We start from the raw sequence: 25,895 nt of genomic DNA on the forward strand, positions 1-25,895 counted from the left end.
ATATTTGCTCATAATTTTTGATATCTAAAGGTATACTATCACTTCCCCATTCTTTTTTAATATTCTCTATGAGTTACTAGTTGACCATTTCAACTACAATCTAATTTAGGTACCTTATTTTTTTTAAAGCCACCTAAATCTGTAAGTACTACAACTTCCCATTTACTAAGATAAATCACTATGAGGATGATTACAATTACATTCACCCAACATTCTGATCTTGTGATACATCTAATCTCCTCAACACCTCCAGTTTTAAGAAGTAATCCAGTTCTCAATGATAGAGTTGAATAATTCACTCTGCAGATTAATTAAATCTTGTTTAATCTTATTGACTACACACCCTCCCTGATGTTCACTGCTGTTATTTTGCCCATTTTTCACTGCTTCCCAAGCTAAACAGAAGCTTAAAGCAAAGGTCTTTCAGAGTATATCACAGAGTTAACTGTCCTCTGGTAAAGTATCAGGAAAAAAAAGAAAAATGGAATTAAAGACAAAATGTAACAAAGAGGTTGGCTGTTCATCACTCTAACTCAAAAGTAGAAACTCCTTCTTTCCAATAAGGAATTGAAAGCTCAGTCTCTTAACAAATTATTTTTTAAACAGAGCTAGTGCCTAGGCCATATAAGTTTCCAGGGACTTTATCAAAATGTTATTCAATAAATCATCTTATATGAAATATAATGCCTGAAAAATGTATGAAGTAGGCAACACCATTCATTGTTCATGTCCTAGATTCACTCCTAATTCAGATTCCCTAAATATTTCCTGAACCTCGACTTTTTTTTGGCTGGCTTTGTTCTAGGCATTTTGTAGGATGCCACCTTACTTAATAATTACAAAAACCCTATCACGTCTATGGTACTGCAGAAAAATACTAGGGAAACTATTAATCTCTCCCAAAGTCTTGGGGATTATTGTGGTTTGCCCAAGAGCACACATAATAAATAACAGATATATCTAGGGGCCCAATTTCTGAAAGCAAATCAATCAATATTCAGCTTTCTTCTATGACCGTTGTACTTCTAAAATTTTAAATACACAGCAATATCTGGTCGTCTAATGAATAGAGACATATGAAATCTCTAGGTGCAATGCATTTTGTGCCCTGGTTGTTTAAGGCAATGAGTTGAAATTGATTCTTACAAAAGTACTCTGTCGAGAACTCTGCCTTAGAAGCATTACTTGGGACTCCAAGTTATCTTAATATTGTCATTAACTAGTCAACGTAGGGATGTTTTCTGCTTTGTATGTAATAATACCATGATGATAAAAATGATCAAATGTATACTACACTGTAAATAAAATTTTAAACTCAAGTCAAAGTCATCATTTTTCACTGAAAAATACAGAGCTTCCAAAGATAAGTGTCAACTCTTTTGCCAAGTTTTAAAAACATTATTTACAAAATTAAAGCAGGAGAAAATATTTTAGCAGCACGTGACATTGTATGCTTTGCTTCACTTGACTTTTTAGATGAAAATGCAGAAAGGCCAAAGCATATATTCAAAATGACAGAAGTACCTTGGTCAGTCATGTATGACTTGATTAAATTTGAATCACCACCTCCAGAATGGTGTTAATATTGTCTATTTTATTTTTAGACTTCTTACATAGGGAAACATGTTTAAAATAAATAAGTGGATAGACTTTCCTTTGGGATTTTTTAAGTTGACAAATTAATAAAAAATATATAAACATTCCTAAAGTATATAATTGCTCATAAGTGAAAGCTCGTTTGTTGGAAAAGTAAATTCTCTCAAATAATCAACCTCAACTTATTGTGAATATACAAACATATATGCTTATATCTAAGTTAAGTGCACATTATTAGTATACAGGGTTTAAAGTGTATTTCATCATTATATTATTAAAACTTATTTCCTGCTGAAATGTATTAGGTTTTGGGTTTATTTGCTTAAATTAGACCAATTTCACTTTATTGTGTTCGAGTGAAATATTTAAATTTAGTTTAAAATACCTGGATTATTTTAAAAATTAAACAATCCTTGACTGCTATTAATATCAAGGACTTATTTAGGCTATTATTTACTGAACTCACAGTTAAACACCATGATTATACACATAATTTTTTCCTCAGATGTGAGAAAACATAAAACCAAAATGAGCAGTGGGGACTTTAATGGAGAAAGTACTTCAGATTTTCCAACAACCAAAAGCTATTTCGGAAAACGAGTCCCCCAAGAGCTTGGTGTGAGACTCCCCTTTAGGCAATACACAGTGGCTCTAACTCTGGACTCCAGTTGGATTCAAGCCCCAGCTCCATTGGGGGCTTCCGTAGGAGTTTAGGGAAGAACCTTAACATTTCCATGCCTGTTTGCTCATTGGTAAACCACCGATGATAACAGTAGTACTTAAGACCATGGGATCCTCATGAGGATTAAATGAAAATAATTCCAGTGTCCGGAAACTATAAAAAGCAAAGATAATTTTTCAGTTTGCATATAATACTAAAACGATAAAAACAATAAAATGTCACATACTACACCAAAGAACATACTTTGAAAATGGACTGTAGAGAACATTTTGACGATTGACAGATGGGAGGGAGGTAGAGAGGAGGAGAGGAAAAGGCAAAGGGATTGTGTAATAAGTACACATTAGTCGGTACAGAATGGTCATGGGGATGGAGTGCAGAATAGAGAGTATAGTCAGTAGTATCCTGGTAGCTCTGTGTGGTGTCAGATGGGTGTGTCATTTATCAGGACAATCACGTGGTGGGTTATATGGGGTATGGTCACTAGGCTGCACACCTGATACTAGTATGTATAGTACGTATGTCAATGGAACATTTTTTAAAAAGAGTATAAAAAGAACAAAAATTAAAATAACAAACAAAATGGACTATATCAAAGTATGTATGTATCATACATATTTAAAGCCTCTTATATTTTATTTTATATTTTTATTTTGTTAATTTGCAACCTGAATTAAATTTTATGTCTTAATAACATCAAAGAAAGTGAAATCCACAAAAGTTAATGCTTTTACTAAAGTGGATATTACTAATACCATTGGTAAACTGAAATACCTATGCAATATTAGTTCATAATTATATTGTCTTTTTGTTGTTTCAAATGTCTACATGGAGGTCATGCTATCTCTCACTGCAGTAGTTTTCCCTTAGGAAAACAACATTTCTGCAATAGAACAGTGACATCATACACAATTAAATGTAGCAAATTGAAATTATCTTTTTTCTTTTGAAAATGCCTGGGGAACTTGAATCCATAGGGTACAACAATGAAAGTGATATTAGACCAAGAAACTGGAACTAATACTCAAGCTTCCAAACCAATTTAGACAATGACACAGGCAGATAAAAATATAACTTCCTGTAGTTCCAAGATGTAGTTCAAAGGAGAGCCATCTAGTAATTAGTGCTGGTCTGCTCTGATAATTTTCTGAATTTCCCAGATCCCCCAGGGACTTGACTTCACTGATATGTACTGTCGAGAGTAAATGTCAGATTATGCTGGTGGTGGTATCTAAGTTTTCAGTGACTGTCTCTAACTCCAGCATTTCCCTAATCTCTCAAGATATATGTGATATCATAATCAAATTTCAAACTCATTGTTTATATATGAAATTAGGAGTGTACTGCTCTGTATCCTGAAGTTTAATCATATTCTTCAGTCTTAGGTTTACTTCATGATAATAACAATCACTGGGCATCTATCATGTTTCTGTTAGTATCCCAGTGTCAACATTAACAAGATATATAATCCCCTCCTCCAAAAAGTTCATCTATTTTCAGGGAAGAAAAAAAGGAAAACTTTCCCCTCTTATTGCTCTTCACCTTACACTTCCAGTCTTTTCAGGAAACCAATTCTACTCATACAGACAATCTTATTTTAAAGCACTTATTAATATTGTTATTATTTTAATACTATACTACCATTAATGCTTCTCCAACAAGAGTGTGGTTAATCCAGCACTCTCATGTACTGCTGGTGCAATATGAATGTGATAAGTACCTTATGGACAGCTTTTAGAAATCTTTACTAAATGATAAATATCCAAAAGTTGGAAGCAACCTAGGTGCCCCTCGGTAAATGAATGGATCAAAAAATTGATTCATTTACTGACGGGCACCTAGGTTGCTTCCAACTCTTGGGCATTTATTATTTAATAAAGATACTCTTTGAAACAATATGGATGGAACTGGAAAGCATTATGCTGAGTGAAATAAGCCAGGAGTTGAAAGACAAATATCATATGATCTCACCTTTAACAGGAAGCTAAACAACAAAACAGACAAGCAAGCAAAATAAAAATAAAGACACTGAAATAGAGAACAGGGGGACAGCAACCAGAGGGGAGAGGGGGGGGAATTTAAGGAAAAAAATGGGATGGATTTGGAAGAACAAGTATAAAGGACACAAGGACAATAACTAAGGGGGGTGGAAATGGGAGGGAGGTGGGGTGCATGGGGGAGGGGTGGGATGGGATGGGAGAAATAAACAGAAAACTGTACTAAAAATAACTAAATAAAAATTTTTTTAAATGATAAATGCCATTCCCCTGAAACCAGCCTTTCTACTTATTGACTTTTCTCTCTCTCGATGTACATGTATATGTGTATGTATATGTGTACACATATATACACACATATTTACACACACATATACTTCTTCATGTGAAAAATATGTAAGATTTTTACTGTAGTGTTTCCTTATAGCAGAAAATTTGAAAATACTATGAATTTCCCTGAATTACACATCAAATTACAGTGTGTGACTGTATTTATCTTTATACACACACATACATGCAAAGTATAATATCATCTCATTAATAACATGGGATTCTTTTTTATATGGTATTGGAGAACACTCTTCATAATATATTGTTCAGCAACAAAGGTGAGATGTAGAACAGTATAGTATACAGCCATTTGTGATTTGAAAGGGGTTAAGTGGAAGAATACACATATTGTATAAATCTGCTTAAATATTGATAGATACACAGGAGATACACAAGAATATGTTGTCATTACCGCCATTTGAAGGTGAATTTTTTCTCCATCAGGAAGGAAAACAGAAGTTATTATTTCATATTTTCTAAGCCTTTGAAAGTTGAATTACAGGAATGTTTTATCTTAACAATGACCAAAAAAGAAGAAATGATAACTTTAAAATAGCTTATCTTCCTTCTTCCTGAGTCTCTTTTAAGTTTCTTATTTGATTAATACCTGTTTATTGCTCCCCTGAAAAATATTCTGAGACAATGGGAATGCTGATTTTATTAGTTTAAAATATACAACTGTGGACCCTCAATTTATAGGCTCACATAATTATTTAAGATTTAATGTACCTAAAACTGAAGACATTTATTTTACTTCAATATAATAAATAGCTTAAACTAAGAACTTTTATCTTCGCCACCATTTTGAAATTAAAAATATAATAAATTTGACAATTAAATAATACCTAAGCAAGGAGGAACTGGCAAGAATTATTCAAAAGGATGAAAAGCAAGTACCTGGAACCAGGATGACTCTACCCAGCAAAGCTATCATTGAGAATGGAAGGGTGGATAGAGTTCTTCCCCGAAAAGCTAAAGCTAAAGAAGTTCTTTATCACCAAGCCCTTTTTATATGAAATGTTAAAGGGGCATATTTAAGAATAAGAAGATCAAAATTATGAATAATAAAATGATAACAAACTCACAACTGTCAACTGAATCTAAAGAAACAAACTAAGCAAACTAGAACAGGAATGGAATCATAGATTTGGAGATCACATGGAGGGTCATCAGCTGGAAAGGGGAAGGGGAGGACGTGGGGAAAGGTATAGGGATTTAGAAGCAGAATTGTATAAATACTGAATATACAGGGGGATGTTAAGAACAGTACAGGCAATGGAAAAGCCAAGGAACTTACATGTACAACCCATGCCCAGAAACTAAGTGGAGGATTGCTGGAGGAAAGTGGAGAACCAGACAGAGGGAGGCAAAGGGGGAAAATAAAGACAACCATAATAGCATAATCAATAAAATGTACTTATAAAAAAGCATAAAAAAATCAAGACCAATTTTATTTTCTTGGAGCCACCAAAGAGAATTCTTAAACAAAAGGCTGAGGTTTTTAATAGTGGGTAGGTCATTGCTTTAAAGTTAGTTCTTTTCTCCAAATAATTATTCGAAGACATTTTACACATTTTGATTATGAATCTGAACTTGGAATTCATCTTAGGAATAGATAGAAACCTCTATATGCTGTTTTAAGGGATATTTTAATTAGTTTAAGTAGGTAAATATATAAATTATAGAGTATGTATATACACACATATATAGCTTTATGTATACACATATGTATATAATTGAATATATGCACATATATGCAAATGAATTCTTGCCTGCAAGTACTGAAAATAGTTGCAGAAAGTACTACATTATTTTAATTCTAGAGAGTAAGGTATCTAATTTATTTATTCACAAATATTAGTGAGAACACCCACTGTTATGCATCAGAGGTCTAGAAATAAACAAAACCAACATACCCATGTCTCCATTCAGTTCATAATCTGGTAATAAAAGCATGGCACTATGTGTATGTATGTATATATATATATGTATACATATATATATATAATCTCATAAATATGAGGTAAATATATTTATGAAAATACAACAGAAGAAAGGGACCGGTCAGAGCTGGCTCAGTTACCAGTTTTTAAAGAGGTGGTTAGGGCTGACCACACTGGGAGGAAGAGTGAACGCAGCAGGAAAGGGAAAGACTTGCAACTATTTAGAGGAAGAGTGTTCTACGAAGAAGAAAAGCCAAACGAAGGCAGCAAATCGTAACCTCATGGCTGTTCTGTCTGAGGAACTGAAAAGAGGCCAGCATGGCCACAATGACGTGAGCACAAAAGACTGCTTGGGAGATGAGATCAGAGAAGCGCAGATGGAAGGGAAGGGCTGGGCCAGAGGGAACGTCGTACGTAGAGCTGTGCAGTGCATTGAAGAACATTCCATCTTCTACTTGGAGACGAAGCGGGGAAATGTTGTAGGGTTGTGAGAAATTACAGCACCTAACATGCATATTAGGAGACTCTCTTAGGCTGATTTGCATACTGATGTGGAAATAATTACTCATTAAATTCCCCCAGAAATTCAGTCCCTGAGGTGGACATTTGCATGCAAGAAGTCTATGGAGGAGTAGTGTCAAGAACAGCATCTGTGAGGAGTGAGAAATGCAGGATTGGAGAGAAAAAGAATTTCAAATGCTATTAGCATCAAATGCTGTGAACAGTGACCTCAGCTCATACCAGGATGCTGTGGAGCTGGGCTGTCCCTGCAGAATTGATTCAAATACATGATGGAAGTCATCCCCAGAGAGGCAATGTATTCTCGGGAAAGGGAATTACCATTGGCTGGGGGAACATCCATGGGAAGGATTCAGCTATGCCTGTCAACAAGCATCACCTCCAGCAGATACAGAAATGAATGTATTTATTGTGAAGGAGAAACCCAGGCAGTTCACAGCAGCACCCACAACACGGGAGTAAGCACAGGAGTAAAACACAGAGAGGAGTTTAAGGCTATTAAAGTGATTCAGGAATGAGATGATAAACTGAACTGCTATGATGGAAGAACCTTGGAAGAATGACTCCAGGTTTCTCAAGCAGTGCAACCATAAAGAAAAGAATATCCACTCACTGGTATGGAAAACTTGACCGCAGAACAGGTAAGAGGGAGGAAGTGATGTATGTTGTATCGATTTTATGTGCGATGTGAGGAAGGCTATAAAATAGTCACATGAAAGCCTCTTGAAATCTGGTCAATGATTTCAGACACCATTGCTGGACATATAATTGATAAACATTAACACATAAATGGTATTTAACATCATGGGCCCAGATAAGATTAACAGGAAAGTAACTATAAATAAAGAAGACAAGGCAGATAAATTTAACCCCAAATCAAAAGGTCAGAACAAAGGTGAAGAAAGAGCAAGAGGGCAAAAAAGAAAATTAAGAAACAGTGAGATGAGAAGAATAAAATAAAAAGTGAAGTGTGCAGCAGAAAGCTGATTGAAGAAAATGGTTCAAGGAGGAATGATTAAAGGTCAAATGCTTCTGAAATGCAAAAAAAAAAAAAGCAGATTGAGAATTGACTATGTCTTCACAATGTGGTTGTCATTAATGACCTTGACAAAAAGAGCTTCATTAATAAATCTGGAGGTAAAAATGTGATGGAGTGGGCTGAATAGAGATGGAAAATGATTGAAAGGAAGGGAAGACGGTGGAGTAAAAAGGAACCATTACAAACTAGTGATCTGAGTCGGAACATTAGTTGTTTTTTTTTAATTAAGGGAATTATAGCATATATTTATGCTAATGGAATGATCTGAAGAAAAAATGTCTGATGCTATAAAGATGTAAGTATTGCTGGAGATATGTCCCTAAGTAAGCCAGAGATGCTGTGATCAAATGTAGAATCATATGTGTGTGCGGATGAGGTAGAGCTAATAGCCTTAGTAATGAAGGTCAATAGTCTATAGCAGCAGGAGAGAAGGCAGCATATCTATTGTTAAGGATGTGATAACCTAATGGTTGGCATGGGGGATAATTGACATTCTCAGTGAAATACTTAAGGTCATTCACTGAGATTGACATTGGAAAAGAGATATTTATTAAAGGTCTAGGATGATGAGATAGTACATAAAATAGACAAATAAAGTATAACTGCTAGTGAGTATTAAGGGACAATATAAGGCCCATTCACAGAAACTTAAAGTGAGATTAGTCATGAGTCTGTGATTTTTTTTCTCTTCTTCAACCACAGTCAGCAGGTGCAGCCTAGGCTGAGAACTGGATTTAGTTGAAGTCACGGTTAAAAGGATTAATCATAAACACTGACCAGGAAACTTATCCCTGTATATTAGGAGGGGTAGGCAAAGTGAAATAGTGGTGCAATTAGTGGGGTTTAATCTTAGCTGAGTAAAATAATCATTGGCATGTTTAAATGTTGCAATCTTTTCTCTCTCAATATAGCAAAGTTTTGGGAGAGACTAATTCAATGATATATACATTAGAATAAATACAAGCTTCACTGACAACATACATTAAGATGTTGCCATCTTAATTCTCCAGATGAGATCAGTTATACCAAGAACAACATTTCCAGCATTCAATTTATAGCTTACTACTTTCTTAGATATTACTCAAATCTCACACTTTTCTCTTCCTTGTCACATACAGGTGAAGGATTCACAAATTTGATCTTCAAGAAAAGAATTTTCTTGCTCTTATTTTTTCTGTTATGGCTTCTTCACTTTAATTCTACACTTATATTTCAATTGTACCATTAAAAGGCAATGTCAACAACATGGGGATTGGCTACGGGAGGGGATAGGGTGGAGTTGGGTGGAGGTGGGAAAAGGGAGAAAAAGCAGGAACTGCAAAAGCATAAACAACAAAAATATAATTTTATTTTTTAAAGATTTTATTTATTCATTTTTAGAGGGAAGGGAAGACAAGGAGAAAGAGAGGGAGAAATATATCAATGTGCGGTTGCTTCTCACCCACCCCCTACTGGGGATATGGCCCACAACCCTGGCATATGTCCTGACTGGGAATCAAACTGGTGACCTTTTGGTTTGCAGCCTGCCCTCAATTCACAGACCAGCCAGGGTGATAAAAGTGGATTTTAAAAGATGACAGTATGAAACATTGCTGGGGGACTTTCTTATTCTTTCCAGTATAATAGAAGCATCACCTGGATTTTCCCCAGCTCAGAATCATAAAACCAGTCATTATGTAAATGGTTCAGTTGAGTATTCTCCTAAGTTCAACATTTTATGTTTACATATATAGAAAATGATGTCCCAAAAGGTTATTAAATAAAAAGATGGCTAATTCAAGATTTAAAATCAGGTCAGGAAGTTGGTTCCACTAAATGCTAGTGAAAATAAATAACACAGTATTTAATAGTACCTTTTGTTTAATTTTGTCTTAAAAAACACACACACAAACTGCTCTGGCCCCTGTGGCTCAGTGGATTGAGTACAGGCCTGTGAACCAAAGGGTCACAGTTTGTATTCCCAGTCAGGGCACATGCCTGGGTTGCAGGCCTGGATTACAGGTCCCCAGTAGGGGACGCACAAGAGACAACCACACGTTCATATTTATTCTTCCCTCCCTTCCCCTCTCTAAAAATAAAAAAAAAATTTTTTAAAACCACAAACATTCACTTTAAATTGTTTTTAATTGCAGTCTAAAATTGAAATGGACATGTTCTAAGCTATTCCTTCATAGATTAATTTAGAATATACATTTTTTTAATTTCATTTAAATTTTAATAAGCTTTGAATGTTTTCCATGCATTTTCAAAATGAACCTGGTGATATGACAATGATTATTTGTAAAATTGGAAAATTCTAGTTAAAAGCCACTCACACTGTCCCCTTGATTTTTCCATAAAGCCTGGGGGGGAAGTAGGCCAGTTTTTCTCCTCCACATTTCAAACTATCTTCATTTTTCCCTCTGTGTATTTTTGTGTTTATTATGTGTGTGTGCTCACACACACATGTGTGCTTTTCGGAGTAGTGTGATGCAGAAAACAATGGAGAAAAAGGGGCAATGTTTAAAACCTGTAGCCTCCATGTAGGCCAAACACACTAGGAAACTAAAGGAACATGTAAGAGGGATGTCAGGATGTGCCCAGATCTCAGTAACAGGTCTGCTCCTGCTGGCTCTGAGGGTTAATTCTATATTCTTTCCATACTATCCAAACACTGTAGTGAAACAAAATGTCATTTTTCTTTAAGAACAAGGGTAACCTAAGGTACATTGTTAATGAATAAGTTAAGTCACAAATTTAATATTTTGGAGAGTGTTAAAATAGATAATGGCCATTAAAAAGTTTTAAGACATGTAAATAACAGGATGTATATCATGAAATGTATTAAAATATTGCCTATGATTAGGAAGATAAATGGAAGTAAGCAATAGGATATTATCAAATGATGCTATCTATCTATCATTCATCTATCATCTGTCTTACTTTACATTTATTTACATATAAATGAAGGTGAAGTTAATGTCTTGAATAGGACAAAATAATAGTGTGATATGATAGTATTAATGATAATAAGTTGAACCAAATGAAATTGGTGTTTTCATAAATAGAACAGTTAGATATTGACAGTTACATGTCATTTAAACTTATCCTGGTAATATCTCATGTTTACCTGAGATATTCCCACAAAGAACTTCATGCTGTTCTTACAAAAACACTATGTTGTAATCAGGAACTGCTCATGCTAGAGATGATTAAACTGATGTTCAGAGAAGTTAAGTTACTGAAAGTTAGAGAGCTGTTAAACATAAAACCATTTTTTTTAGTCCTAATCTAATTTGCTCCCTACTATGAAACTTATAAATGTGGTCATGGGCCTATTTTATAACCCTGGTTCTGCAATTTGTTGTGAGAATTCTTAGATTTTAATATCTATTTCTATGAAATAAAAATGTTGGTTTCTAGAACCTGATTTCTAACTAATAAAATCTATCCAATATCGCCAATGCTATTTTGTAATTTTAATAAAGGTATTATTACTGTTACTGCCTTTACTCTGGGAATATGAATGCAGTTCTTCACTCATTACCTTGCTAATTAGTAGAGCGGGTCACATGCATCTCTCCCCCATTCAGCGTAACCATTTCTGCAAAGACCTGCTGAGGCAGAAAAGGCAGTACCAGTAAACACTGACAGTGCTACCATTTTCTTTATTAAATGATCTTGTTCAATAATGACTAGCAGTGATGTTTGTACATGTCTTGGTGGTAAAGACTTTGTTTAAATGAAGTTTTCTGCAGAATCTACTATCAATCAGATGTGTATTTGGGTACATTTTTGTTAAAGTAGCAGAAGGTGACCAGACACTATTGCCCCTGTTTAGCTGTATGTGTGCATCTCTAAAACCTGGAGGCTCCAGAAATCCGGACTGCTGTCCTCTGGGTGTGCATTCTGTTCCTTTGTGTGTATAACAACACTAACTGAATCTCCCATTGTATTTCCTTAAAATTTCAGGACTCAACATATCATTTCCAAACTGGCTCTATGTTTCATTATCTACCAAGAGTGCTTTTAAAAAGCATATTGTATGTGAATATTCTATGATGTTATGAATCGAATCTCATTAGACAAATGTCAAATATATGATAGTGCATATGATAGTCATTTAGTGCATTTCATTCTCTGAAATTATATTGTAAAAAAATGGAAATAAATTATCTGTTGATTACCACCAATGTTTCCATATATAGACATCAAGGAGTTTGAAGTTCCTGTGTGGTGGGTACTATCCAGTGTTGCAGCAGTATACCCTGAGGGATGCAAAAATCTTCAGCAGTGATATAAAAAATAATTTTTCACGAGGCAAAAACCATTTGTCATATACTCAAAGAATAGAGAGAATCCAGCATAATTATGTTTTCAATAAACTGCTTTATTTTGATAAGAAATGTTTCTTCCTACCCTGAGAATGATTTTTCCTAGCATCTTTCAACATGTTGGATCATGTAAGCCGTTGTAACTCCTCTGTATCACATAAAGACCAATTCAGAAAGGATATTAAATTAGAAAAGATGACACAATAAAAAAAGCATTTTTAAATCTATTTTCATTGAAAAGAAGACATGCTGGCCTTCCTAAATACCAAATTCTTTCTGTCATTTGGAAACTTTTACTTTTTTAGAAGCTGAACAATCAGCTGCACCTGGCACTATTCTATCACATCCAATTCCACAATTGCATTGTGTTGTCTCATAGCAACCTTGTCCTCGCATGTTCATTTAGAATGGCAAACTTTTTTTTCTGTAAATGGCCAACAATTAAATATGTTAGGCTTTGTGTGCCATAGAGTATCTTTTGCAACTACTCAACTCCGACATTGTTGCAGGCCAAAAGAGTCATGGAAAAGGTGCAAAGGAATGAGTGGCCCTGCATTTCCACCAAACTTTATGAAAAATATGGACAACAGGCTGGATTTTGGCCACAAAACAGTTGGCTGACTCCTACTTAGAGAGAATATTTTAAAATTGATTTTATATCATTCCTTGGTTAATTTATCTATTCATTCAGAGATGTAGAAGAGGGAAAGGGCAAAGCATGATAAAGAGGAATGTGCAGTCTAGTAAATGCTATAGTCTAAATGTGGTGTGGCATGGTTTATTAGGGATCTGCAAACTGTATGAGACTGAAGGGATTACATTTGCAGAAATGATTGAGGGGGCAGAGAAAGGCGGAAGAGTGCATGGGGGGATAAATGGTGATGGATGGGGACTTGACTTGGGATGGTGAACACACAATACAGAGTAAAGATGATGTGTTATAGAACCATGTGCCTGAAACCCGTATAATTTTGTTAACCAGTGCCAACCCAACAAATTCAATAGAAAGGAAAAAATAAAATTTACCCATTTTAATTTTAGATACATAGAAAGGGGTTGAAGACCTATAAAATGAATCAGTCCTTTCCTCACAATTCTCCCACAGAGTATTGCATGAGCAACACGACTCATTCCTCAATCAGTGAAACCCTATGGGGAAAACTAAGGCAATGTCCCCTGGTAGTGCAGAGCTGATGCCACAGTAGTCATTCTATTTCCTCCCTATTTCTGTTGGCAGAGTCAGAGACTCTGGCCATTACGTCATTTCCCTCAGCTGCAATTTCCTCACCAATGAAATAAATAGACTGGTTTAGATGGTATCCAAAATCCCCTCAATTTCAAAATTCTATTAAATGGCAACCCATTTCTCACCTGATATATCAGCGACCACAATGGAAATTTTCTCTGTCTCTGTCTTTGTGATAGCAAGTCTCTATTACATTTTGTCCCATGTCTAATCTGCCATTTTACTGACAGCAAGCTGACTACTCATTTACATTATGATAATGCCTGTATTTTTGTATGTCTTTCTTTCTGTTGCCAGTAAGGAAACCATAAAGGATTAAACATCACTTCTCAATTAAGTAAGAGAAATGTAAAAATAATACAACCTGGAAATTTTTTCTCTCCAAACATATTCCATGAATAAAACTTACATATTTTTTTTTAGATTTCCTCTTTGTTGAACTACTTTCTGAGTCTGTGGAAGAACATCAACAAAGGAGGCAGTCCTTGAAGCAAAACAATCGACAAACAGCTCCTCTTAGCAGCCAACAAAGGCGCTTTGTGCCTCCGCACAGCAGTTGGAAAGTTTAATGAAGAAGAGAAGTAAGGAGTCAAATAATCAACTTTGTAAGAAACCAGTCCCTTGAAATTATGAGGAATTTGTGGCATCATATGTTACAGGCATAATAGGTTAACTTTATTAACTTATTAATGACTAAAACCAACTTCTTAATAAGCAAAAAATATCCAGGCTTTAAAATATAGGTAAGAAACTTGCCCAAGGAGACATTTTAACAAAGGTGGGAGGTGCCGGTGGGTAAAGATAGAAAGAGGGCTGGTAAGACAATTAAATATACATTCCTAGGAGCACCTTTACTATATCTCCAATGATAGAATTTCTAATTGTGAAAAAAATCATAGAAACCTACAAAGTAAATTGTAAATATAGTACTTTGTTTATAAACAAATGAAAAATCTCATCAAATTTAGCACTGTTATTACAAGAATTATGTTGCATTCATACATTTCGAGTAGGAGAAAAGGGACTATAAATGTAGTGAACTGAAATGGAAATAAATCTAGAATAAAACCTTCAGTGTTCTGTACTTTCAAATGCTAAGATGATAGAATTGAGCCAAGAAACATATGAATAAATTGAAGATTGGTTTTAGACATGATTGATAATGCTGAAAGATTTCCCCCTAAAATAACTGTCGAAAGCTTTGGTTCAGATTTGGTCTTTGTACCTTATCAATCACTCAGCTATACATGTTATTGAATCTTGTATTACCTGGAAAGTTGGACTAACCACCAGGCCCCTTCACAGTTACTATGAAGTTGACAAGAGATCATGTGTATGTAGGAGTTTAAATTTTTTTAAATGCTCTAAATGTAATCAAGCTCATCTGGAAACATAGACGAGGAGAAACAAAAGTCATGAGAATGTACAGAAGTGTACTGGTTGTTAATTCCGGTTCTGCCTCTTTGGAAGAATCATCCCCTCTGAATCTCAGATAGAAAACAAGAGAGATGGTCTGTATGCCCACTTTGGCTCAAACTTTTATTATTTATACCAGAAAAAAAATTTTCAGAGTCTAATTTTTTTGTCAACATATCTTCTTTCCAAGCGAACTCATCTACCCGTGATTCAGCTTACCGGTTTATGTTATTATTATTTTTAAACTATACTATTTGATTACTCTGTTACAGGCTATTGAGCTCTGGATTATGTCTCCAGCTCAGATTTTTCCAAACCTCAGAAATCTTCCGCTGCATGTACTAGAAATACATAAATTGAGTACAACTGAATTACTACCCCCCCATTTCCCCATTTCCAGAAATCGAACAAAAATATTCTTTCTTTGCAATTACCCACTCAGTTGGTGGCACTAAAAGCCCTCTTAGTAACTTGTTTTAAAAAGTGGAGATAGCCCTGGCTGGTGTAGCTCAGTGGATTGAGCACGGGCCTGTGAAGCAAAGGATTGCGGGTTCAATTCCCAGTCAAGGCACATGCCTAGGTTGCAGGCCAGGTCCCCAGGAGGGGACACATGAGAGGCAAGCACACATTGATGTTTCTCTCCCACTCCTTCTCCTTCCCTTCCCCCCTTCCTAAAAATAAATAAGATATTTTAAAAATAGAGATAAAGAGAGAGGAAATTAATCTTGACACTTCTTTTTTCAACATTCCCAAACCATGAACTACAAATTCTATAAAACTTAGTTTTTTAAACTATTTATTTGATCTATGCAGATAGAATTCTCTAAAAGAGAATATCAAAACAAGCACTTAGAAAAACTCATTAATATAAAAACAAATAATATAAAAATAAAAATACATCTGTAATCCTATCAAGGCTAAATATTAAATTGATAGTATATCAGTATTTCCTTCATATTTATAAATACTAAGTATTATTTCATGAAACAAATAATGTTCATAATGCTTGGTCAATTTTTATTTCTCCTATAATTAAAAATAAAAATCCTTTTGTGAAATATATATAAATATATATTTCCTAACTCATTATTTCCAAAGCTACATAGTAATTCATTCTATAAATTGCCATGTAGATTGTTTACCATTTTATAACATTCAAAAGTGTTATATATAATGTCAAAAAGTGACTATATACTGTTACATGTTGAGAAAACAAATATATATGAATACAAATATATACTATATATATCAAATATTAGTGATTTGTGTAGAAGGTGCAACAGTCACTTATAAAAAGACAGGCTTTCCCTTTTATTCCCTCTGCCTCTGATTCCGAGGCTGATAGTGTCTCGTCTGTGTCATCACAACAATGTCTTAACTTTACTAATGTCCACACTTTTGGTCTTCAAATCTATTTTCCTCATTGCCTGTTAGGGTTTTATTTAAAACAGAAGTCAAAACATGCTGGTGCTCTGCTTGAATGCATTAATGTCTTTCAGACCCCCACAAGATAAAGCCAAGATGCTCAGATTGATTACCTACAAACCTACCATGATCTTGTCATGCTCTCGTACTCCACAGTACTAATCATTCTCACTTTTTCCTACTCTCTCACTCAAAATTCAATTATAACATTACTCATTGACATTGACTGGGGAAGAGGGTACATCTACATATGCCTATAATGCTTTCTCTGCATTTATTGACTGCATTACTTCTATTAACCTCTGTGACTTAGTTCAGATGTAACATTCACCAGGAAAACCTCACTAAGAGGCTTAGTTCAGATGTAACGTTCACCAAGAAAACCTCACAAAACACTGAGACTGGGTTATAAATGTGCTTTATATATCCTTCATTTCCAAACTTATATCACCACTTTGCCTTCTAATTTTGATGTTTTCAAAAGGACTATATGTCAAGCCTAATTCATAGCATTCTATAACATATGAGTAATAGCCTACCAAAATTAATAGAATTTAGACATTCATGGTTAATAAAACTTAAGTCACCCTAGACCTGGTCAGTAATATAAAAAAATCTAAACTATCAATTGCCCTAGGTTCAATATTAATATCTGTGAGTGGCACCCAATGACCTTCTAAGCTCTCTTTATGGTCTCTTCAAGCTCTCAAACCAAGCTCCTTGAAGCCCATCAACTGTGTTCACCCCACTTTGGTCCTATAAAGCCAGAACCACCACTGGGCCCCCTGGTGAAGAATCTAAGCTTTTTGAAGCAAACAATGACACTTTTACTTTTGTATTCATTTCAACCTTAGTACAGTATTTCATTTTATTTTAATTGATGATATGATGCCTGTAATGGAAATGAGGAAGATAAGAATGACTTCTTTAAATTAAAACTATGGGATATTTACAAAGTAGGTCAGAGAAAATACTTATATGATAATAGGAAAAAACTACTGAATGTATTTAATAGAACAATAAGTATCAATCAATATAAAAAATATAGAAATAAAAATTAAGAGTAAAATCTTAGCAGCAAAATTCGGCATTGCCTGTCAATATAACTAACTAAGGAGAAAGATCTTTTGTTGTGAATTTCCACATTCATGCATCATTACACTTTTCAACCATCTTTGTTATTGTGATCTCATGCTAACATATCTTTTTTTTTGTTTTGTTTTCTGATTAGCACTTTTTTATTTTTATTTTTTTAAATTTTATTTAGTTATTTTTCAAGTACAGTTTTCATATCTTTAAAAACAAATAATAACCAGTAGAGTTTGAGCACCGACCAGTGGCTGCTGCACTTGACCTGAATGAAACCAGCTACAGACAACAGCTATGGTGCCACTAGTGAACACTGGCTGGATATTGGCTTTGTTATTTTAATACAGTTTCCTGGAGCTACTATAACTAAGAATCATGAACCAGGTGACTGAAAACCAGTCCAAAACAAACCAAACCAAAATAAATCAAACCAAACCAAAAGAAAACTATTCTCTCACAGTCTGGACACAAGAAATCTGAAATCAAGTTGTTAGCTGGGTATGGTCCCTCTAACCATAGGCTTGGTCCCTCTAACCAGAGGCTTGGTGGAATCTTTGTTTGCTTTTCCCTGACTTCTGGTGGTGACAGTGAGTCCTTGTTACCAGTCTTGCAGCTGCATCACTGCCTCTCTGCCTTTGTCATTACATGGTATTCACCTTGCGTGTGTCTCTCACCTTATAAAAAACAAGTCTTGTTGAACTAAGAGCCCACTCCTGTATGACCTCATGCCAAATTAATTGCATCAGGGAAGACCCTATTTCCAAATAAGAGCGCGTTCACTGATACTGGGATAAAGACTTCAGCATATATTTTTGGGTGATAAATTCACCCATAACAATGACCAAGAAAGTGTCTTTTTTAATACCATCTCAGTTATAACTTACTCTTTTGAACATATTATCATTTGGAATTTCTGAATTATTACTGAAGATATTTATGTGAGTTATTTTAAAAACTGAAAAATTTTCTGAGAAAATTACCAATACAAACAGGCCATTCAATATGGGCTGCTAAGAGTATAAACCGATTCCTCTGGAGGAAGTTTATTAATAGTTTTTATTAAATATGCCCAGCTAATTAATGGAAAAATTCATGATAATAAAGGCTGTTCCTGCAGTAAAAAAAAAAAAAAAGACCTTCCACTACAAAGTTCAAAGACTGGACTTGGATCCTGGAATGCTTTTCCAGGAAATAAAAATCCTGTTGAGAGGCCTTTCAGAGGACAATGGCATGCAAATATTTACTATATATTTCTTGGGAAAAAAAGGACAAAAATTATCAATATAAAAAACACTTCAGATTATGAGACTGATGTGCTGCCTACTGCTCTAAAAAGGCAGACATGTGACATCATCATTTTGGAGATACAGCCAAAGTGGTACTAAGAGGAAAGTTTATAGCATTCCAGGCCTATCTGGAGACAAAAAAATAATAATTACAAATAAACAACTTAACATCGCACATTAAAGAGTTAGAAAAAAATGAACAAATGAATCCCAAAAGTCAGTAAAAGAAAGAAATAATAAAAATTACAGTAGAACAAAAAGAAATACAGAACAAAAAGATAAAAAATAATAAAAGAAAGATCTGATTCTTTGAAAAAAATTAATGAACCTCTGATTAGACTCACTAAAGAAAAAATAAAACAAATAAAATCAGAAATGAAAAAGAAGTTACAGTACCAAAGAAAGGATTATAGAATACAATGAAAAGCTACATGGAATCCAACTAGACAACTTAGAAGAAATGAACCAATTATCAGATATATTTATATGTATTATTAGATATATAATTCAGTCTCTTTCTGAGACTGAACCAGGAAGAATTAGAAAAACCTTAAATAGATTGATCAATAGTAACTAAATTGAAACAATTATAAACCTCCCCCAAAATCAGAACTTTAGGACCAGATGTCTTTACTGGTTAATTCTACCAAACGGTCAAAGGAGATTTAATACCACTCCTTCACAAATTTTCCAAAATCATTGGAAAAAAGTGGAATACTTTCTACCCCTTTTTGTCAGGCTAACATTACCCTGATACCAAAATGTGGCAAGGAAAACATAAAAAGAGGAAAATTACAAGCCAATGTTTCTAATAAACAGATAAAAAATCATAGCAAATCAAACACACAATACATTGGAAAGATAGGATATTGTGATGAAATGAAGTTCATTCCAAAGATGCAAGAATGGTTCAATTTACAAAATCAATCAATGTGATAAACCACATTAACAAAATAAAAGATAAAAATCATATTCAAATCAATAGATTCAGAAAAAGCATATGACAAAATACAATATTAATTGATGAATAAAACAATTAATAAAATGGTTATAGAAGAAAAGTATATCAACTTTCCTTCTGTATATGATAAGCTCTCAGCTAATATTATATTCAATGGTGAAAACTGAAGCCTTCTTCTCCTATAAATTCCAGATTAAGATAAGGCTGTACACTCTCACCACTAATATTCAACACAGAACTGAATCCCTACCCACAGAAATGAGGCAAGAGGAAAAAAACAAAAGGCATCTGATTGAGAATGAAGAAGTAAAATTGTCATTTTTTTTGTTGATAACACAATTCTATAAAAGAAAATCCTAAAGACTCAACCAAAAAACTATTGGAAATAATAAATATATACAGTAAAGCATAGGGTATAAAATCAATATACAAAGTATAGAACATTGTCCCTATATACTAAAAATAAAGTATCAGAAAAAATTAATAAAAACCTCATTCACAGTTGCAACAAAAAATAAAATATCTAGAAATAATCTTCACAAAGAAAGTGAATGACCTACACACTGAAAACTACATGATATTATTGAAAGAAAATGGAGACAAAAAATGGAAAGATATTCCATGTTTATAGATTGGAAAAATCATCATTGTTAATATGATGATATTACCTAAAGCAATATACAGATTTAATGCAATCCCTATTAAAATCTCAATGACATTTTTCAAAGAAATAGAACCAAAAAAGTCATCAGATTTGCATGGAACCACATGATTAGATAAACAATTCCTGAAGAAAAAAGTCATAGCCAAAGGTATCATACTCCTTAACTTCAAATTATAATACAAAGTTACAAAAATGGAAACAGGATGGTACCACCAGAATAAATAAACACAGAGAACAATGAAACAGAATTGAGATCCCATAAATAAAAGAAATAAACCCACACACCTATATGGGCAACTAATTTTTAATGAAGGAGCTGACACCATACAATGGAGAATGGGAAGTCTCTTCAATAGTGTTGTGAAAATTGGAAAGCCACATGCAGAAACAATGAACGTAGACTGCTGACGCTATATAAAAATAACTCAAAATGGATTAAATTTTAAATGTAAGACCTGAAACAATAAAATAAATGGCAGAAAACATAGACACTGAATTTATGGACCTTGGTCTCAGAGAGGTTTTGTGAACTTGACCCCAAAGGCAAGGGAAATAGAAGCAAAAATAAATAAGTGGAACTACATCAAAATAAAAAAACTGGACACCAAAAGAAATGGTCAACAGCAAAAAAAGGCAACAAGCTGAATGGAAGACAATATATGCAAATCATACCTCCAATAAAGGGATAGTATCCAAAATATATAAAGAGCTCAAACAAAACAACAAAAAGCAATCTATCTGATTAAAAATGGGCAGAGGACCTGAACAGCTACTTTTCCCAAGAAGACTTACAAATAGCCAACAGACCTATGAAAAGTTGTTCAACTCTATTAGCCTGGAGCCACTATTCACAGCCAAAATCTGTCCTTAACTCTTTCACTAATTATGCTCCTGAGTTGTTCCAGAAACAGAATGAAGATCTACTCCTATTGTCCACACATTAGTTCTTTATTTTTGTTCTGCATTGTATCAAAAATATTCAATTAACAGCAATGAAGGCATAAAAACAGAAGAAATGAACAGAATCACTTGGAGTGATTTTTCTGACTACACTTTGCCTCGGATTCTGAAAACACCAACCTCTCTCTCCGTCCATGACTCCTGTGAGGTCATACCATGGGAGCCACTATTTCTGATGGTAGGTGGAAAAGAAAAGTGAAGATTTACCAATCTCAAGAATGATGACTTAATGGATTAGAGTGAAAGAATGAAATTTATCTGAGGGATCTGTCCTATTAGTATAGATGCTTCTGGGTCTGGAATAGAAAGTGATTTTTCATTAATACATAGAGAAATACTAATGTTAAGAATAGAAATAGGCATATTTATGAAATACACAACAGAACAAACAAACAAACAAAATCCCCAAAGAACTACTAATCATGCTGTGGAATGCCATTCATCGTGGAATAGAAGGCTCTGGGTTTATTATGACTTGGCTCTAGGCATGCCTTTTTCATATGATGCCAGCTTTGTTTTGGCTGAATCATTTTAATTCAGCCCTTAAAGAGAGGTAACGCATTGTGGTGAACTTATGAATACTTATATTCTTTTACATTAGGAAGAAGCTTCAAGCACTGAACAAATACCTAAGAGATTTACAAGAAGACTTTTTGCTCAGCAGAATTGAAAAACCTAGAGCCCTGATGTATCGTTGGAGGAGAGCCCTGCTTTATAAGCTGAGCTACTTGCAGCTTTATAAAGTGATGGTGCTACCCATCAGGTAAAAATATAGGAATATTTTCTGAAAGTATTAGGGGAAACAGCTCTAGCATCTAATGTTTCTTTGTAACAGAAATAAAATCATTTCAGGCATGCTTTATAAAACAAACTTTGTAGAGAAGATAACTTTTCCAGGACTTAGCAATACTAAGTAGTACTGAATATTTGTTTATATCTATGTCAAGGGTTACAACAATATTGGTGAGAAAATCATCATAATAAATAAAATATCTTGATTTCCCAACAGCTGGAATGTTAAAAGCCTTCTACATTCCAAACATAAAAAGCTATACCTTGTATTAATTAACCTAAATATTCTTTGCCCAGCTTCGTATCATAGCATTGAGGGTTGCCAGAATCATCATTGTGTGTGAGGCCTGAATCTTTGCCAGTTCTGGATGTAGTCTTATTAGCATATTCATAAGTCACAGCCTTGCACAGGTGCCAGAATGCTGCAAAATGTCTGTGACTATTTTTGCAGCAATAGAGGAAAATAGTAAATTACCCCTTAAAAAATCCCATTATATGCCATAAAACATAACATGTAATGCTATAAAATAACTGCAAGCACCAAACAAAGTGATACTTTTTTCTGAGCAATGTAAATAATAGGAATCCAGAGCAGAGGGAAAAATAGAGATTTTCTTACTTTAGATAAATTAGAAATAGGTTTTGGTTTTTAAAAATGATATTCTGACATTTTCTGGAGAAGACAATATTCCACGTTCAAGAGAAAAACTAGAATTTGGAAATTATATTCTCTACTAAAATTACATTAAATATTTTATTTCTTAACTACCTTATTTCCACTAGATAAAATGCTAAAACAAGGCTCTTAAAAAGATAAATACTATCTGACATAACTAATCCCTCTTCAAGTGCACACTCAAACACATAGCATAGATTTTCTTAATGGAGAAGATTGATTAGTAAAAACTCATTTCTTTTATCCATTTCCTTCAGAAAAGATCTGGTCATTTGAAAAGAAAATCACGGTACGTAAGTTTCCTGTGAGGTTTTAGGTCCATTACATGTCTCACCCACAGACATATACACAAACACACATGTGCACATGCATACATCTTCTGTGGCTTTCATTTATGGAGTCAACATCTTTGTTATACTGACTAAAACCAAAATGAGTTTTTGTTGCTGCTGTTTGTTATTTTTTCAGAGACTAAACCTGTAAGAAATTATATTAGTCAGCTTGGTTAACCATAACATTTCAGTCACTAAGTAGAGCCATACTATAATATTTCCATAGTAAAGGTATATAGTTAATATTTGAATTTTGACCATTTGCATATGCATGTGTCTGTGTTGGCATGCTTGAGATATATGTCTATAAACTGAAATCTATGTATATATCTGTATCTATAATCTTAAATTTATATATATATCCATAATCTATAATCTATAGATATACAGATAAATAGATACCTCAAACACATTGACATGCTAATATATGGTAATATCATTTAGATTCTTATGCTGTAAGCAATCAGTTTCTCAGCCGAGAATTCTTATTTAAAACTATTATACTTATATAAAACATAAAAATGTGATAAAGTATATACTAATTATAATTGAAAGCATGATTTTAATATTTCAGTGAAGTTAACTATACATTTTAACTTTTAATTGGAGTTTGTATAACCTGCAAAGGTGTTAGAAGTTAAAGGGGAAAATATCAACACTGAAATGAACATTTTTACATTTCTTATAACATATAGGCACATCATGCCTCTGTTCTTGTCTTTATGTAGTTCGGTGCCTTACAACAAACATCCATTTCGTACATCCCTGTGTGCGCAATACTATTAAATGCTGTGGAAATAAAACATGGAGAAAACACAGCCTCTAAAGGAGCTCACATTTTAGTGAAAAAGACAAATAAATAGTCAATATCAAAATAATACAGCACGTGTTATGTTACACTTATGCCTGGGGAGCTCCTCTCCTTATTCTCACCTTCTCCAGTTATAAAAATGATCTTAATTGGAAATGTTACATTAGAAGATCAAAGCTTCAGACAGCCAAAAATGAGAAGGGTAATTTGATCTTTTCATCTTCCTCAAGGTTGAGTCATAAGACTGCAGAAGAGAACAAGCAGACAAGGGAACATCTTAAAATAAATGGCATTAACAGATGTGGATTTTCCACTGGCAATAAGCCAACTAGACAGGAGAATTCGTGAACTTGCAAGGAGCATACTCTTCAGCATTGGAACTTGTTATGGTCAGACAGCTGAAGCACTAATGAAAAAGGAGCCACGTGATAACATGACTGGAAAATTTCCAAATGGACCAGATATTCTCCTCATTAGTATAAGTACATTTTGCTGTCCATTGTTTTTGCTGCATTCTTAGAATGAAAGCAAAGTACTAGCAAGATTCTCTGACCCTTGGAATAGTCTCTTTGCCTCCCCTTCTGATCTCACAAAGAGCCATCGTAAAACTCATTCCTCATACACCTGTCAATTTCAGATTTGTTTCAAATGTGAAATGTAAATATTTTACCCTGTAACTCACTCGTCTTTTTATTTGGACAGAGGGGTCCAGAGGAGGTTTTGTCCCCTCTTCTCTCCACACACACATAGAAACCAACACACCCTATCCAGCGTTGACACAAAAGAATAAAAGAACAAGGGGTCATAATTGTAAAATCAACATGGTATATTTGCTCAGTCATTATTTACCACATAGTACATAAAAACCCAATTTGGTGCATCAATTTTACTTATTTCTTTATTAAATAGATATTTCCTTGATTTTGTATATGCTGGTATCAGAATTTTAGAAATGAGACTAAGAAAAAAGTTAATAAGTCTGAATCTAAAAATGTGTCCATTTAAAAAACAGGAATTTTTTTCTTTGGAAAAAATGTCTAATGAACAGCATCAGAGTTTTTTAAAATCAGAATTTAGATAAAAAGTAAATGCTCTTTTTAATACTAAGCTTATATACTTGTATTCCTTGTTTTTGTTGTCATTGTTATAGGCAATGTCAAGGTAAGCGTACCAAATAGGCTATCATTTACACATTAGAATACAATTTAGATCTGAGATGCAAAAGTTCATTTTTGGTTTAAAAGCTGTCTAAATACAAAGGTGAAGATTTTCCTTAATTAGTTATGTCTTATCTTGACCTTTTAAACAGATTTGAAATGATGTACACATATATTAAGATACATCTTTTTCTATATTCTTTTCTTGCTTATGAAAATTCAGTTTTAAATTGGTAATTTAACATTATCTGTTCTCTCTGTGCTTTGAAAAAAAATGACCTTTTAATTTTTCCCCAGAAAACAGAACATTAATTCAAGATCCTCCCTATTAAATATTCTCATATATTATCATTGCTCATAACATTTCTTTATGAGTGATATAAATGGAAAACATTAATCTGCCACATCTCATTGATTCTTCCTCATTTCTCTTGACCTCTATGGGTTTCAATATCTGCTGCAGCAAATCAAGAATTCCTAAGGCAAAACTTTTCTACAAGAGTAAAAGAAATGAACAAAAATTGGGTGCACTAATTTTTTTTCTACAGAGAATAAACACACACATACATCTCTGATTTGAAATTTCCACTAGGTAAATATTATCAAAACTTTCCCCCCCAAAATCAAAACTAAATTACTGTACAACACTTAATTTTTTTCC

Source organism: Artibeus jamaicensis, unplaced genomic scaffold, assembly GCF_021234435.1.
Source record: "Artibeus jamaicensis isolate MK-2021 breed Jamaican fruit bat unplaced genomic scaffold, CSHL_Jam_final contig_415, whole genome shotgun sequence".
NCBI classification, from domain to species: Eukaryota; Metazoa; Chordata; class Mammalia; order Chiroptera; family Phyllostomidae; genus Artibeus; species Artibeus jamaicensis.